Genomic DNA, 15,725 nt, shown 5'->3' on the forward strand with positions numbered 1-15,725 from the left:
AACGTCGATTCTCGGTAACAAATCGGTAACGTAACGGTTTAAGCCACTATTTTAAACGTCATCGATTACAGAAGTTTACCAGACTTTCCGTAAACGTACCACGTGTTTCGATTCACCGCCAACGTGATGAATACAGGCGTATAAATGATTACGCGAATCTCTCGCGCGTATAAAAATATTTCTCTCTACTTTACAAAGTTAGAAATTCCATTGAATTGCTAACGAATTAATTTACTAACTAACATTACTAACGATTATTATTCAAAGGGGATAAAAATATCATCTCTTTTCGTTATTTGTTACAAATTATTTGAAATGAATTTTAATGATAATTTTAATGAGATTGACGAAACTTTCTAATAATATATGGGCGTCGCCAGAAGGCAAAACCTTCTAGATCTAAAAGATCTAATGTTACAAAATGCACGTGAAGCTTTCTTGATGTTGCAACGTCGTGCCTCTCGATGATCCCTTCCAATGCCGTTCTATCTTTCACAAGATAATTTGAATGATGGTTTGAGTAATAAGGTGAACAGAATGCAATCTCAATCTTAAAATTTAATTTACGATTCGTGACTCGGTTTCTTTATTAAGACATAACAGAAAATTTCATTACTTATTATTTGCATATTATAATCTTTTTCTTGAAGTATATTTCCTAATATTATTCTAATAAAAATTTAAAATTTTTCTTATTCGTGAGAAGAGAATTATAGAAAGAAGAGAGATACAGAAATTTTAATTTCTCTTTTCAAGAATGCAAAATATGATAAGATTTTTATTTTTCTAATGAAATGAATAAAGAAGAGCGATTATAATCAATCTTTCGAACAATTTTTCTTTATCATTTCATTAAAAAAAAAAAAAAAAGAAATTTACAAAGACATCTGAAACTTTAAAAATCTCTCCTTTCACACGTTTCTAAAATAACGAAAAAGCTTTCAGTTCCAAAGGTAATCCGCTCGATCGAATGTTCACTGCCCCCTCGTGGTAGATACTTGCTAGAAGGTTGAAAAATTATTTTCAGAAACTCGACAGTCGACTCGCTCTTAAATGTCACCGCGACGTCAGCCGAGCTTATGGCGTGTTCCGATGTCGTATCGACGCGTGCTCTCATCACAACTATACCACGCCACGTCGTCCTCGAAATTTCGCTCATTTCATATTCTTTCTCAACATATCTCTACCAATAATATCTTTTTTTTTTTATCTCGAACGTATATATATATATATATATATATATATAGTCGAGTCTCTATATTAGAGACCTTGCGCTCAAACATGCAAAAAGCAACGACTAGACCACAACGACAACGTTAGACCAGGATTTTAACGGGTATCCAAAAAGCTCGGCTCAATCCAAGGGATCGACGAATACACGGTATCACCTTAGAATGACACCGGTTGCCTTCACGGTGTGAACAAAGCGTTACAAAGAGGATGCAGGCGACACGGTGCAGCCATTGGGAACATCTTTTGCTCCGGCGAGCAAATCACCAGGCGTGTGACGCCACGATACGAAAAACGGGATAGTGGATGGATCGTGTAGGGTGGCGGCAATCTCGCACACAAACGTGATGCCACGACCACGGAGCAGTGTTCCAGGATCGTCGAATGTCGCGGATCACTCTTTAACCATTTTTAGATAGGCTAATACGGTGAAGAATGAACCGTACGGTAAAGAAAGAAGCGAACCGTCAACTAATGCAACGGTTATTGACATTAATCGTGCTCGAGCAATCGCGTGCACGAGAAAAGACGCGACACGACGAAGAGAAAGGGAGACCGAGCTCGCTCGCCCGTGCCCGTGTAAGAGGGAAAGAGGAAGCGAGAGGAGGGAAAAAGAGGGAGAGCAGAAAAGAGAAAGGTGTTTTTCGTTCGTTTCGTAACGGGCAGACTCAGAACGAACGAAACGAAACTAAGCGACGGCGTCTAATCGACGTTCGGTGGAATTGTCGCGGCACGGATGAGTAGTAGAATGGAAGCAACCGGTCATGGGATTGTTGAGACATTCTATTAAATGTACAGTTATCTCTCGGGTTTAACTTTGTCGTTAGGAGTTAGTTTTTTGTTTGAAATTCTCGATACGCTCGATTTCTTCTCGGCAAACGATTCGAGCCTGTGCGAGATTTTTATCGCGGAACGGTTCATTTTTTTTTTTTTTTTTTCTTTGACAGACTCAGGTATTTTCTTAACATCCTGTCTTCTTTTCTAATCTCTAGATATGGAATTGCAGAATTATTTTATTAAAAATTCTTGCTTTTTTTTCTTTGCATTTAATCGTTAGTACAAAATAATGTTTGAGTAATTTTTAAGATAAATGATATTTTATAACTGTTCGAAATTTGTACGATAAATGTCTTCTCGATGATGCAGAATTATTTTATTAAAAATTCTTGCTTTCTTTTCTTTACATATAATCGTTTAGTACAAAATAATGTTAACGAAAAAAAAAACATGATGACGAAAAAAACCTTGTATTGCTCTTTGTAAGACGTGTGTCTTTTATGTTAATTTTTGAATAATTTGTTGTTTGTTGAGATAAGCGCGAGTTAAAATATTCATTTTTATAGAAAATTATACAAACGATATTATTTCGTGAAAATAATATTTTCATTCCTTTTTATTTCTCATTGATTCCCAATTTCTAATTTTCAATAATTCATTTATCAAGAATTCCTTTAATAAATTAAGATAAGAAAATAAGATAAAAATTCGTACGCAATTCTAGTAATTACTCTAGTAGAGTAATTTTTAAGATAGATGATTCGCGATATTTTATAACTGTTCGAAATTTGTGCAATAAATGATGACGCAGAATTATTTTATTAAAAATTATAACAAAATAATGTTTGAATAATTTTTAAGATAAATGATTCGATATTTTATAACTGTTGGAAATTAGTGAAATAAATATCTCCTCGATGCAGAATTATTTTATTAAAAATTGTAACAAAACGCTTGAATAATTTTTAAAATAAATGATTCGTGGTATTTTAACTGTTCGAGATTTGTATGATAAATGTCGCGTTTTCTCGATGATTTATAGATAGTACTTTTTTTCTTTTTTCTTTTTTTGTTCTTTTGTTTCAAGATTCGATGTTGGCGTGATAATTGCAGGGTTATTAAAATGTGCGTGACTGTTATTACATCGTTCCACAATAATTCTTTCTTCTAAGAACGCGGCGACTTTCTCTTGACCGTTTTCGACCGTTCTACGCGTCCTTCATTTTACAGGCTCGGTCTTTCCAGGCCATGAACTATCTAATACCGTGTCATTTCAATCTTTCACTACAAGCATTAGAAGAACCAGTTATATAGAATGTGCCGGTTATATAGAATTGCGTACGAATTTTTATCTTATTTTCTTATCTTAATTTATTAAACGAATTCTTGATAAATGAATTATTGAAAATTAGAAATTGGGAATCAATGAGAAATAAAAAGGAATGAAAATATTATTTTCACGAAATAATATCGCTTGTATAATTTTCTATAAAAATGAATATTTTAACTCGCGCTTATCTCAACAAACAACAAATTATTCAAAAATTAACATAAAAGACACACGTCTTACAGAGAGCAATACAAGGTTTTTTTCGTCATCATGTTTTTTTTTTCGTTACCACGCGAAAGTCACGCGTGTCCCTTGTTCCAAAGGACTCTCCACGCCGTTGAACGTTGAATTATAGATAAACAAGGCAGAAACGCTGTTCCCGCGTCTGTTCAAATCGATGCACCACAACCGTATCTACTACCGTGTCTTCTATCCTTCTTTTCTACTTCCTTCCACCTCGAAGTCGAGTGCAATTTGGCGCACGTGCCTCGTAAAAATTTCATTCGGACGTGCACGAGCGCAAACCACGGATACATTTCCACGAGTACATTCGCCTCTTCTTCAAACATTAATTCGTAGTCTCCTACTATTAATTCTGTATGAAATCGTCCGTTTGTCACTTTAATATTCGTGTGATGCTGGTATCCAGTTCAAAAGGCTGTCTTTTACAGTGAAGTGTTAATTCTTGGAACATATTTGGAGATTCTAGACGTTGAAATAAATGAATTAATATAACAAAAATATCGGTTGAGGCTTGTTTATTAAGTTATAAGCAATTGAAAATTGCGTCAGAGAAAGTGAGATGAAAAAAATCGTATTCCATTTCCGCCTCGCTTCATCTAATGCGAATTTAAATTTAAAACAAGTAAACCGATATTTTTGTATATTAATTTTTGTGTTTGTTTTGATATCTAGAATCGACAAAAGTCGCATTTGATTCATATTAATATCCTGTGCGTAAAGATTATAAAAAGAAAAATTTGATAAATCTATTTTTGCTGGTTTTTTCAGTTTTTTTAAGTTACTTATTATTAGCTAAAAGATAAAACTTTAATATTTAAAAATAAAAAGATTGAAATATTTGATATATTCGGGAATAGAAATAGAATAGTTTTAGTCATGGAGGCAACTCAATAAGGCCATTTTTAAAATTAGAGAATTTTATTTATCAATTTTTAATATTTTTATTTCAACGATTTAAGCAATTCAAATTGTGTTTAATGATTTGAATAATTTTCTCTTTGACAAAAAGATTCTACGTAGCTACCATTTTTCGTGTTTTAAGGGATGCGTACATAAGAGGATGAATTTAGTGAACACAATGTGTTTGCACCTGGTTCTATTTGAGACGAATGTACAGGAACTACAAAATAATAATAAATAGTTAGTATTTTAAACTCCTTTGTTAGAATACTTTAATAGTATTCCTTATTTATTGATGATATACACATAGAATAATGATGAAAAAAAATTATCATATCTTTTATTATATTTTACGATGACAAAATATGTCAAACATAACAAACGAAACTATATCAATAAAATTAAAACGATAATGAAATAAATTCATTTTAGAAAAAAAAATTTATAAAAATCCCATATATATTTCACATATAAATTTCTTTGAATAAATGAAGATATGATGAAATCTGACTAAAGTTATCATTACTTAAGATCATTCTCATTACATATTTTCAGATTTCGAATTCAAAATATCTTATCGGTTTTTAATCGTTTGATTAAAATCCGCTTTCATGTATTAAAAATGTATTAAAAACTTCACGTAACCATGTATCTTGTTTCTTATATTCGCGTAATACCACGATTTCGTTTCGACGGCTCGGAGAGGGAGTTAAAAATGTAAAAGTTTCTAAATCATATTTTACGATTCGTTAGCGTTCATTTGTTATTTTTTCAAGTTCTCATTTCGTCGACATGGGTTTGATGTAAGTATGCTCGAATCGAATTGGGTTGAAAAATCTAACGCAACCCGATTTAGGCCACGAATTCTTAGAAATGATTAAGTTCTTCTCGGTTCTCGCAACGTGTCTCGAAATCAGGTTTAATATGTTCAACTAACTGGGAATCATTGCACAATGCAATAAAATTGCGAAATTATTGCTTGGCGTATGACATTTTGACTGATGAATTGATGAGATTCTATTACTAGAAAATATTTTTTCCAATTTATAAATTGAATATTCATATATCATGCGTAGGTTTGAATTCAGGATAGGTTTGAACATTATTATAAATAATCTTATTTGGTTAAATATATTTTCTAATTTTTTAGGTATTTTTTACTTTATTTGAATTATTTTATTATTAGCTTGTCGATAATTTTTCTTATTATTCGATATTTGAATAATTCGTAAAATAATATTTGAAATAATTTTTAATTCTCGTTATATTTCACATGCACAATCGCGAGTGATCATAATGAGATTTTATTTTATTTGAATAAAATTAGTGATATAAAAAATCATATAAAAAATAATTTATAAAATCAAAAAAACAGAGCTTGGTAAACGAAGCATTCAATTTAATAATAAAATTTAAATATTCGCTATTAATATTTTAGCTATTTAAATAATTTTTTTATTTTTTAAGAAATTTCGCGTTATTTAAATGATATTCACGTAATACAAAATTTAAACTTTTCTACTTACGAAAGTAACTTTTAATGCAACCAAGAACGTAATTACACAATATCAAATTGTCGAACAAGATTTCTCGTCTACTTGTTCAACGAAGAATAAAATAAAATTCTCCTAAGTTATTTATGCGTAAATCCGAGAAATAATATAAATCGAGTCAAGAGCAAAAAAATACTTGCTAATCGTTTTTCTATGAAATAGCGAATTATGTTTCTTTTAGTAAAGATACGAGAAAAAGGCTGAATTCTTGCGGAGGATAGAACGCAAGAGGCTTTGAATGAATTATGGGTATAGACCGTTGGATGTTTTTTCAAGAGAGGATGCGAAAGGCTGGTTCTCTATGTGTGTCATGGCCAAAGAGCTCCTGATGTGTTTTAGAAACTGTTAGAAAAGTTTGGTTGACTCTCATGCTGCAAATTATCGTTGGACGAGAAAAGATTTGCTTGATCCGCTCCTACTTTCATAACTTCTTGAAACCGTCTAATCTTTTATAGATTTGTGAAAACTTTCCATTTCGATCTTCTTGAATTTTCAATGTTCATTTCGTATTAATATTTGTGTTATTTGTTTCGTATTATTATTTTTATCTTGCAAAACAAATATTTTTAAAATGTGAAATTAATTTAGAATCAATTTAATTATTACAATACAATTGTTATTCTTGTAGTTTTTCCTAATTTTTTCGAAATAATTCTCGTTAAATTTGATCGAGATATCATCTTCGAATGAGCATGTTGACTTTGTCAGAAGTACGTCCGAAATCTAACGTGACAGGCATCCCCAGGACTTGTATTGATCGACAGAACATAGAGGAAAATCATAGCAATCTGAATTAGAGTGTTTTAAATCTTCATGATTACTTAGAAATAATTGAATCACCTTGAGAAAAAGACTATTTCTTTAAAAACGATAAAAAATAAAAAAAAAAGATTATAAAATACTTAAACATTAGACGAATTGCATTATTTCATTCATATTCCATGAATAAATATTAGGTAAATTTTAGTTACATATTTAGTTATATACAATACGAAGTATTAATTCTTTGCATTTCAATTTATAATTTTTCTTTTTTAAATTTTACAAAGATTTTCAAACAATCAATTTTTTTATTAAACTTTAAAAAATATTCAAAGTTAATTTAAAAGTTAATATTCAAAGTTAATTTTTCATAATTATCCTATAACCTAAGAATTCAATTCAATTCAATTCAATAGCAATATCTTAAGAATCTTTAATGTCTTAATAGTTAGAAAAGAAATTATATATTATAGATACATCGATCAAAAATAATGCTGTCAAACGAAGACTTTAAACAAACTCAAGCTATTTATAAATGAATCAACAATCAAATTGCAAATAAGACTATTACACAGATTGCAATGATTGTACATATTAGCTATCACATCACAGGATCAGTATCGTAATAAGAAATAAGATATACGTAATCACTCGATTGGTTGATGATAATGTGCATTCTTTTAGTTAGTCATTTCTTAGCTGCAAACAACAACAGCAAATGATAGATCTGTTGTTATTTTTTTTTTTCTCTCTTTTCTTTCTTATTCACATAATACGCGATCATATTGTACGTATTGTGTATTTCAACGCGCACACTCACTAACACGCTTTCACGGATTAACTATTAAACTAGTCTGATAAAGTGAGCGGATTTCGTGCAATGCCGAAATTCAGGTCATGAAATATTTCATGATAACACCGTTAGAGGGCTTGTAACACGAACTACACTGGTAAATTCGACAAATATGACACGCAACTCACGCCTTCTTTTTAGCAAATTGGATGGGTGTAGTATTGATGTGCAATGTTGCATATTTGAGGTTAGGTTTTGAATTAGTGATATTTCATAATTAAAATTTCTAGATGTGGAATAAATGAAAGTAAAGGTAAGTCCATATTAATTAAAATATATGGTATTAGTAGTATATTGATTAAAGCAATTAAATAATAACTTTTTAAAGTTAATAGAGATATTGAAAGTATAATTTATGTCAAATATTAAAGTCTTTAAGATATCAATTATGAATTTGATAGCGATTACATTTATATATGTTAATCTTTATCATTCATTACTTTTTTCATAATTTTAAATTTGCCACTATCGAAATTTAAATCCGAATTTCAATATTATTTTCTGTGCAAACAAAACTACAACTCTATGAGGAACAGCTTTAATTTTTGTTATTTGCCAACTAAGACGATTATGACAAAACGAGCATGATATGTCTCGACCCTTCTGCAAGCTTTATTACTATGCTTCTCGTTCTGACAAATAGAAATAAAACAACGGGTTGCCACGCTAACCTGGCGCTACCCTTCTACGCACAATGAGTAACCCTATCTTCGTTGAAATAATCCTCTATCCTTATTTCTGTTTTTCTTTCTCTATTACCTTCCTTAGTGTCCTTTATTTTCCCATATCTATCTCTTTTATGTTCCTGATCTATAATTTGAATTTATATATAAATAAATAGAATATAGAATTTATAATCGATATGATCGATTCATAAAATTTTATTGAAAATTTTTTAATAATTAAAAATCCTTGCAAAATCGTATTTGAAAATATTATATCATCGACATTTATACCATAAAAATATTAGATTGTAAATAAAAACTCAGTTAATAAAATAATCAACCAACTTGATTAATCACATATATTAAAAATAAAATAATCAATAAACAAAAATTACTTTATAAATTATAAAATTCAATTTACTTAAAAACAAACGGTTCATGTTTACTCTTGTAATCACATTATGCGCCAAAAAAGGTATAAATGTCACGGATTCGCGCAACGTGCGCAAATTCAGTGCGTGTATGATTGCGCGGGTTTCAAGTTGTAGCCATTAGATAGCGCCAGCTACTCATATGCTCTACGCTTGCGTATATTTTTGGGTTGTGTGGTGAGGGTAGTCATTGGATGGAATTGGGCGACAGCCAGGCGTGGGTGCAAATTTACTGCAGCACCCGTGATTCCGCAATGTCGGTCGAATTCGACGTATTTCATGCGATCGCTAGCAAAGAGTGGGGAGGAAGAGATATACGAACAGCTCGGGAATTATTTGTAACAGAATGCCGCGTTATCGGCTCTTATTTTGCAAGAAATCCAAGTGAATTTATTAATTACTACATAATATATGTCTACACGTGATTTTCGTTGAATTTGATAGCGACGAACTGACACAATTTTGTCTTCGATCCCCAACGGAATATCGTTATTATGATTTGTGCTCGTCGCTCAGTTTACCCTACCCTTTTTTTTCATCTTAGTTTTCTTTCTATTTTTACTTTTATCGTTTGCCATGTTTACAGTGTCATTTAGTTACCGTTCTTTTTTTTTCACCTTTACAACGGTCGATGATTAATTTTGGTGCGACTTCAACGATTTCTTGTGTTGTCTGTCGGTAGTTCGTTTTTGCGGAACGATTCGATTTTTAATTGTATATTTTTGTGGAGCTTTGGTTAAGCATGTTATTCAATTCGAATATGTTTGATTAGTATATTTATTTGTTTATCTTGAAATTGTTTCGCAGAAAATTATGTAAATTTAATTATATAAAAATTATAAAAAATTATTTTATTGAATTTTTTTCTTTAAAAAACTGAATAAATGTTTAAAGAAAAATAAATTAATGAATTTTATTGAAAATTTAAATATCATAAGATATTATTTATATCTTATGATATTAAGATTTAGGCTATCTTTTCTTTAAGTTTTCATTCGAACAAAATTTAATTTATTATCTCTGATCTTTTGAATTTTCTCTCATAACGATAACAAGTTTAATATCAAAAGTATCGTAAATTATAAATAAAAATTTAACTTTTTCAAATTCAAGTGATCAAACAATTGATCAGTATCTATAATTTTTACGTAGCTCATATTTAATATAAAATTGTAAAATTTCTTGTTTATATTCATTTTCCAATTTATCAAAATTAATAAATTATTATTACAACAGAGCTCGAATCAAATTGCACTTGGAAATACCAGGCATGTATATAGCGGGGCGCCGAAATTTGTAGAGCCGAGCCTACTACGGCACGCACCAATCAATAAACCGATGCGTGCGTGCACGGACAGAGGCCAGTGCGCGTGTGTGCAGCCGCTGAATCGGCTCTGTGTGCGTGCACGTGCCGCCAAAAGTTCGTGAACGCACAAGGTTTGCGTGCTATCCGCTCGTTTGTGTGCACAACTACGCGGCAAGGGCCAAGCGTGTGCACGTATATATGCGCCGCGCTGTGTGCTCCGCGGGAGAGAGGCTAGCCTTTGACGAGTTCGTGCCTCGCACCGCAACCCATATTCTTCTTCCTTCTTCTTTCTTTGTCTATCTCTTTTGGACGAGCAATACGTGATTGCAGTAGAAAAGAACAGACCAATGAATTTTTCTGAAGCTTTTATCGTGATGCACGGATATAGCAGGAGGGGATGTTCAATAAATTATCGTTTATTTTATTGCGTGATTTTGGTTATCGATATAAGTTATACTCGCAATTACTGGAATATTCTATGCTCTCATTTTGTGAAATACGCTTTATTGTATTAATAAAAAATATTTTATTAATATTTCAATTCATAAAGAACTGAAAAGATTATTTGTCGAGATGTTTACTAAAGTTTTTCAAGTATGTAATTCATTTTGGAGAATTTTAAATGAACGATTTAAATTTAACAATATTTTAAATAGAGCTTTAAATTATTTTAATAAAATAATCTTTAATGATGACTAAATTTTAATTTCATTATTTTTTTAATAAGAAAATATATATAAGTATTTTTTTAAGAAAGAATGCTTCTATTTTCGTGTTTATGATAAGAAATTGAAAATATAAAACTATCTGAATGTAATACGTAATATAGAGACAGAATTTTAAATTAATAACATTACAAAGGTAAATATTAAAAAAATTAACTTATGAGTAATCTAATCTAAGCGAAAGTTGTCAATGAAACATTTCGATGAAACGCAATCTTGTTTTCGAAAGAAGTTATTTATCGCTATTACTACGTTGTATAAGAATGATTAGCATTGGATTGACACACGTTTAATAACTTATCGCTTATTTAATTCACATAACTTGGAAATGATTTTAGTTATAATTATATTTATAATTTATATTGTTCATCATTATTGATTTTCTTTATTTTTATCTCTTTAAAAATAAAACTTTTTTGATTCTTATTGAAATGAATTTTATTGAAAAAAATTTAAATTTAAAAATAAAAAATAATTTATTATAATAATAAATAAATTAATTTTAATTATAGAACAAAATTTTTATTCCAAATATAATATTATCAAATACCATCATTTTTATTTTCAAATAATTTTTTATTATTCTATCACTTGATTATTAAATTAATTAAAACGAAGCATTTTATATACCTTTTAGCCTTTACTTATTCATCGATATACAAATCTTAAAACATCTGATAACAAATTTTCATCATATGATATCTGATCACACGATTCTTCTGAAATCCATCAAATTATATCATCGAATTAACGTTATCTCGTTGTTCAAAATACATATAGATATAATTACCATCAATTCTTAATTTTTTCCAAATTTTAACCGCTAATTTTCAAGCATATCTTTAAATAAGAAAGAAAAATCTCGTAGTCTATTTTGTTTCTCTGATTTTCCAATTCAGTGCAATAATTTCCAAAAACGAATGATTTCGATCGAAACAATTCGATATCATCTCTTACTTACGCATCAAAATTCTCGATCATCGTAAATAATTGAAGGAACGGTCGACAGCTCGTCTTTAAGCTTTGCTCGTGAAACCGAGAGTGAAGAGTCAAAACACGAGGCGGGAACGCGAGAAATCATGTCACCACGGAAGTGGTCGGGCCAGGAGGGAGAGAACTCGATAGTTATATTCCGATTCATCGAGGTCTCGAAAGTGGACCGTTGTGCGGGTTATGGTTTTCTCTTGGTCTCTCCGACACAGGAGGGCTATACAGGAGGGTTGGTTGGCATCCCTTGCAACGAAGGCGGCGCTAGCGACTTGGCTTTCTTCTTTCTCGAGGGAGAAAGAGAGAAGGATCCGGCCGCTCCTTTGATTTCACCTTGCAACGCACGTTGCCTGACATTGATTTTCCTTTTCCTTTTTCTTGTTTGAGATAAAATTTTCTTCTCTCGTCGCTATCATCATGCCCATCGTTCCTTAAATACGGCGAATATGGCGAATATGTCGATTCGATATATCGATTGAATGATACGTTTTCTATGAAAATACGAAGAAGATTGATAAGTCGGTAAAAAATGAGCGGAGAATTTTTATATTGCGATATTCAATCGGAAATCAAATTAATAATAATGTTTTACGAATCTATTGTATTTGAGAAAATTTTGAAAATTCGTATTTGAAGTATACTTGATTGAATCATTGCTATTCTATACAAGTGAAAAATAAAATTGCCTTGAAAAATAATTTAGATTGATTCTGTTATTTATACATTTTCTAATGATTCTTATCAATTCTGATCTATTCTTTTATTCTGATAAATAAAATAGCTCTATACTTGCTATAAGAAATTTATTCTTCATTCAATTATTCATTAACGAATATTCCTTAATTTAATACTTAAGAATATTATACATACTTTTTACTATATACATACTTTTTATATGAAAAAAAAAAGAAATTATCGCTGTTGCACATATTTTTTAACACTCTTATTTTTCAATCTCAACGAAATACTATATATAAATATATTTAATATTTATTCCTTAATTTAATACTTACGTAAGAATATTACACATACTTTTGAAAAAAAAAAATTATCGTTGCACATATTTTTTAATGCTCTTATTTTTCAATCTCAACGAAATACTATATATAAATACATTTAATATTTATTCCTTAATTTAATACTTTCGTAAGAATATTATACATACTTTTTATATGAAAAAAAAAAAATTATCGCTGTTGCACATTTTTTAACACTCTTATTTTTCAATCTCAACGAAATACTATATATAAATACATTTAATATTTATTCCTTAATTTAATATTTACGTAAGAATATTATACATATTTTTGAAAAAAAAAAATTATCGTTGCACATATTTTTTAACGCTCTTATTTTTCAATCTCAACGAAATACTATATATAAATACATTTAATATTTATTCCTTAATTTAATATTTACGTAAGAATATTATACATATTTTTTACAAAAAAAAAATTATCGTTGCACATATTTTTTAACGCTCTTATTTTTCAATCTCAACAAAATACTATATATAAATACATTTAATATTTATCTCGCTCGATAACATAGCTCTATTCTTGTTGTCCTCTATATATATATATATACACGTTGTTATATATTTTCTATTTGTTATATATTTCTATCGCGATAAAAACGATTCCTCCGCTGTTACTTCGTATCCGTTTCTTGGCATCCTCGTTTCGCTCCAAACGATCAGCCAAAGAGCTGCCGCCCAGTCGACGACGACCAATTTGGCGCCATCGTACGAAATGTGTCAAGGACTGACCGATCCACGCCCCGACCATCCTTTGAACTTCTTCTTCTCTCCCTACGGGTTCGATCCGCTGAATCTCCGCGTGGAGGAACGCGGCCGTTCCGTTTTTCGATGTATTCCATCGGGTTTCTCCCTCGATCAACCTCGACTCGCCAGAGATTTGTAGATTTCCCACGAGACCAACCGGAGACTCTTTTTATCCGCGGTCGCATGTGTTCTCGCGGAAAGCGCCTCTTTATTTTGGCTTTTGAAAGAGTTATGTCATCGATGCTCGAACGTTTAGACGTTAAAGAGAAAGAGAGAAAGATTGTGAGATCTTGTTTTGGAACAGAGATGGATATTTTAAAATATTTGACAATTTATCGTTCAAAAACGTAATAACTATAGTTAAATATAACGTCAAATGGCTGAGATTATGTGAATTATATATAACTATCAATTATTATATTATTCGAGTTATTTTAAATAAAGTTATTATTTAAAAATAATTATATTCGAAATTTTAACTAATCAATTTTTCAAGCAATTAGTATCCAACTTCTGATTTCAAATTTTATCTTCGAGTTCGATTGTTCGAATTATTTTCGCGTGATATAAAATGCGGTTAATTTCGAAATTGCGAACTGTTTTTGATAATGCATAACGAAAAGATGTTTTTATGAGTCGTAAATTATGTGATGTTTCTGATAAGTTTTATGCATTCGTTAGATGCGATTCAAGTGTTTCATTTGCAATGAACTGATAAATTATTTCGATTATTGTTTTCATTTTATGTCAAACGAGAAATTTATTCAAAATCTCATTCTCAAGTCTGATCCAATTCTATATTTATCTTTTTTGAAAACTTATTACTTGTTCTTTTTTAATAAGCATATTTTTCTTTTTTTTTTTTAATATAACCGTGTTTTTTTTTTTAATTCTGTTAATTTGATGAATTCTATTTGATGTTTAAGATCTTATTTACTACTTAGAACTTTGCATGAATCATGAAGCAAAACTTCGAATTAAAAAGAGATAGAAATAAAGAAAACAATTATTGCAGTTTATTTATTTATTTATTTTCTCATTGATCTTTATTACAATTTTGGATAACAAACAATATAATTCTGTTAATTTGCGACAACGATAAAAGTAGCAATAAAATAGTTACGGTTCCATAAGAAAAGTAATAAAATGTTTATATCATTCATAAATTTCTCGAAAATTAAAAACGATTGTATCTTGGATATTTTGGACGATTTATTTAGGTTAAATAAAATTTAACATTACAAAATTGATTATAATTACTGTCAAATACGTGTACTTTTAAGAAATTTACTTTACATCGCTCAATATCGTCGGAAAAAAAATAAATAAAACGAACGATAACGAAGCAAGGAATTTCAATAAAAAATTTTAAAAATTAAAAATATCTTAACCTAATTCTATTCATTTATATCTTAACGAGGCATGCACTTGTACCTTCAAAAAATAAAAAAATAAAAGAGTGATATTTAAAAAAAAAATTTAAATAACAAATACATTTGCACTCTTGAGTATCGTCAAACTCATCAACATTGCATAACTCGATGCACGGATCCATCCACACGGGTACACACGTTCGAAGCAGATGCGCCAAGGATAAAAATTCCGATGATAAGATTGATGTGTGGTATCCAACTGCGGTGGTCCATCGATCTGAAGCCGTCGCGAGTTGTGGTAGGGCTGTGTCGAGGCTTTCTCCTTCTGTTATCCGTTTTCTTCGATCCATTCAGCTGAAAAGGGAGGAAAAGGGTCAGGTGGGTAAGACCTTGAACGTTGCTGCGTTTTCGTAACCGAATTTTTCCATCAAAGGAAAGGATCCAAATAGATTGCCAAATCTCGTTTGATCAATCAAAAGTCGAATTTTTTTTTCACGTAAAAATCCTGTGTTTCCAAAAGTATTTTCGGTTCGAAGAAAATATTATAGAAAACTTGATTTTAGAGAGATCATCTTTGGACATATTTGTTAGTCATCTCGAGTGACGTGGAAGAGATTAGGGATTAAAAAGATCTTGGGATCTAGCGTGAGGATCACTTTATTCTGATTTTCCAAATATTCAATAATATCTATTTAATAAAATTTAATTAAAAAAATTTAATAAAATTTATTTAAAAAAATTTATTTAATATTATATATAATAATTTATATATAATAATATATAATAATAATTAATATTATATAATAT

Source organism: Apis laboriosa, unplaced genomic scaffold (genome assembly GCF_014066325.1).
Source record: "Apis laboriosa isolate Shangri-la unplaced genomic scaffold, ASM1406632v1 scaffold35_cov144, whole genome shotgun sequence".
NCBI lineage: Eukaryota > Metazoa > Arthropoda > Insecta > Hymenoptera > Apidae > Apis > Apis laboriosa.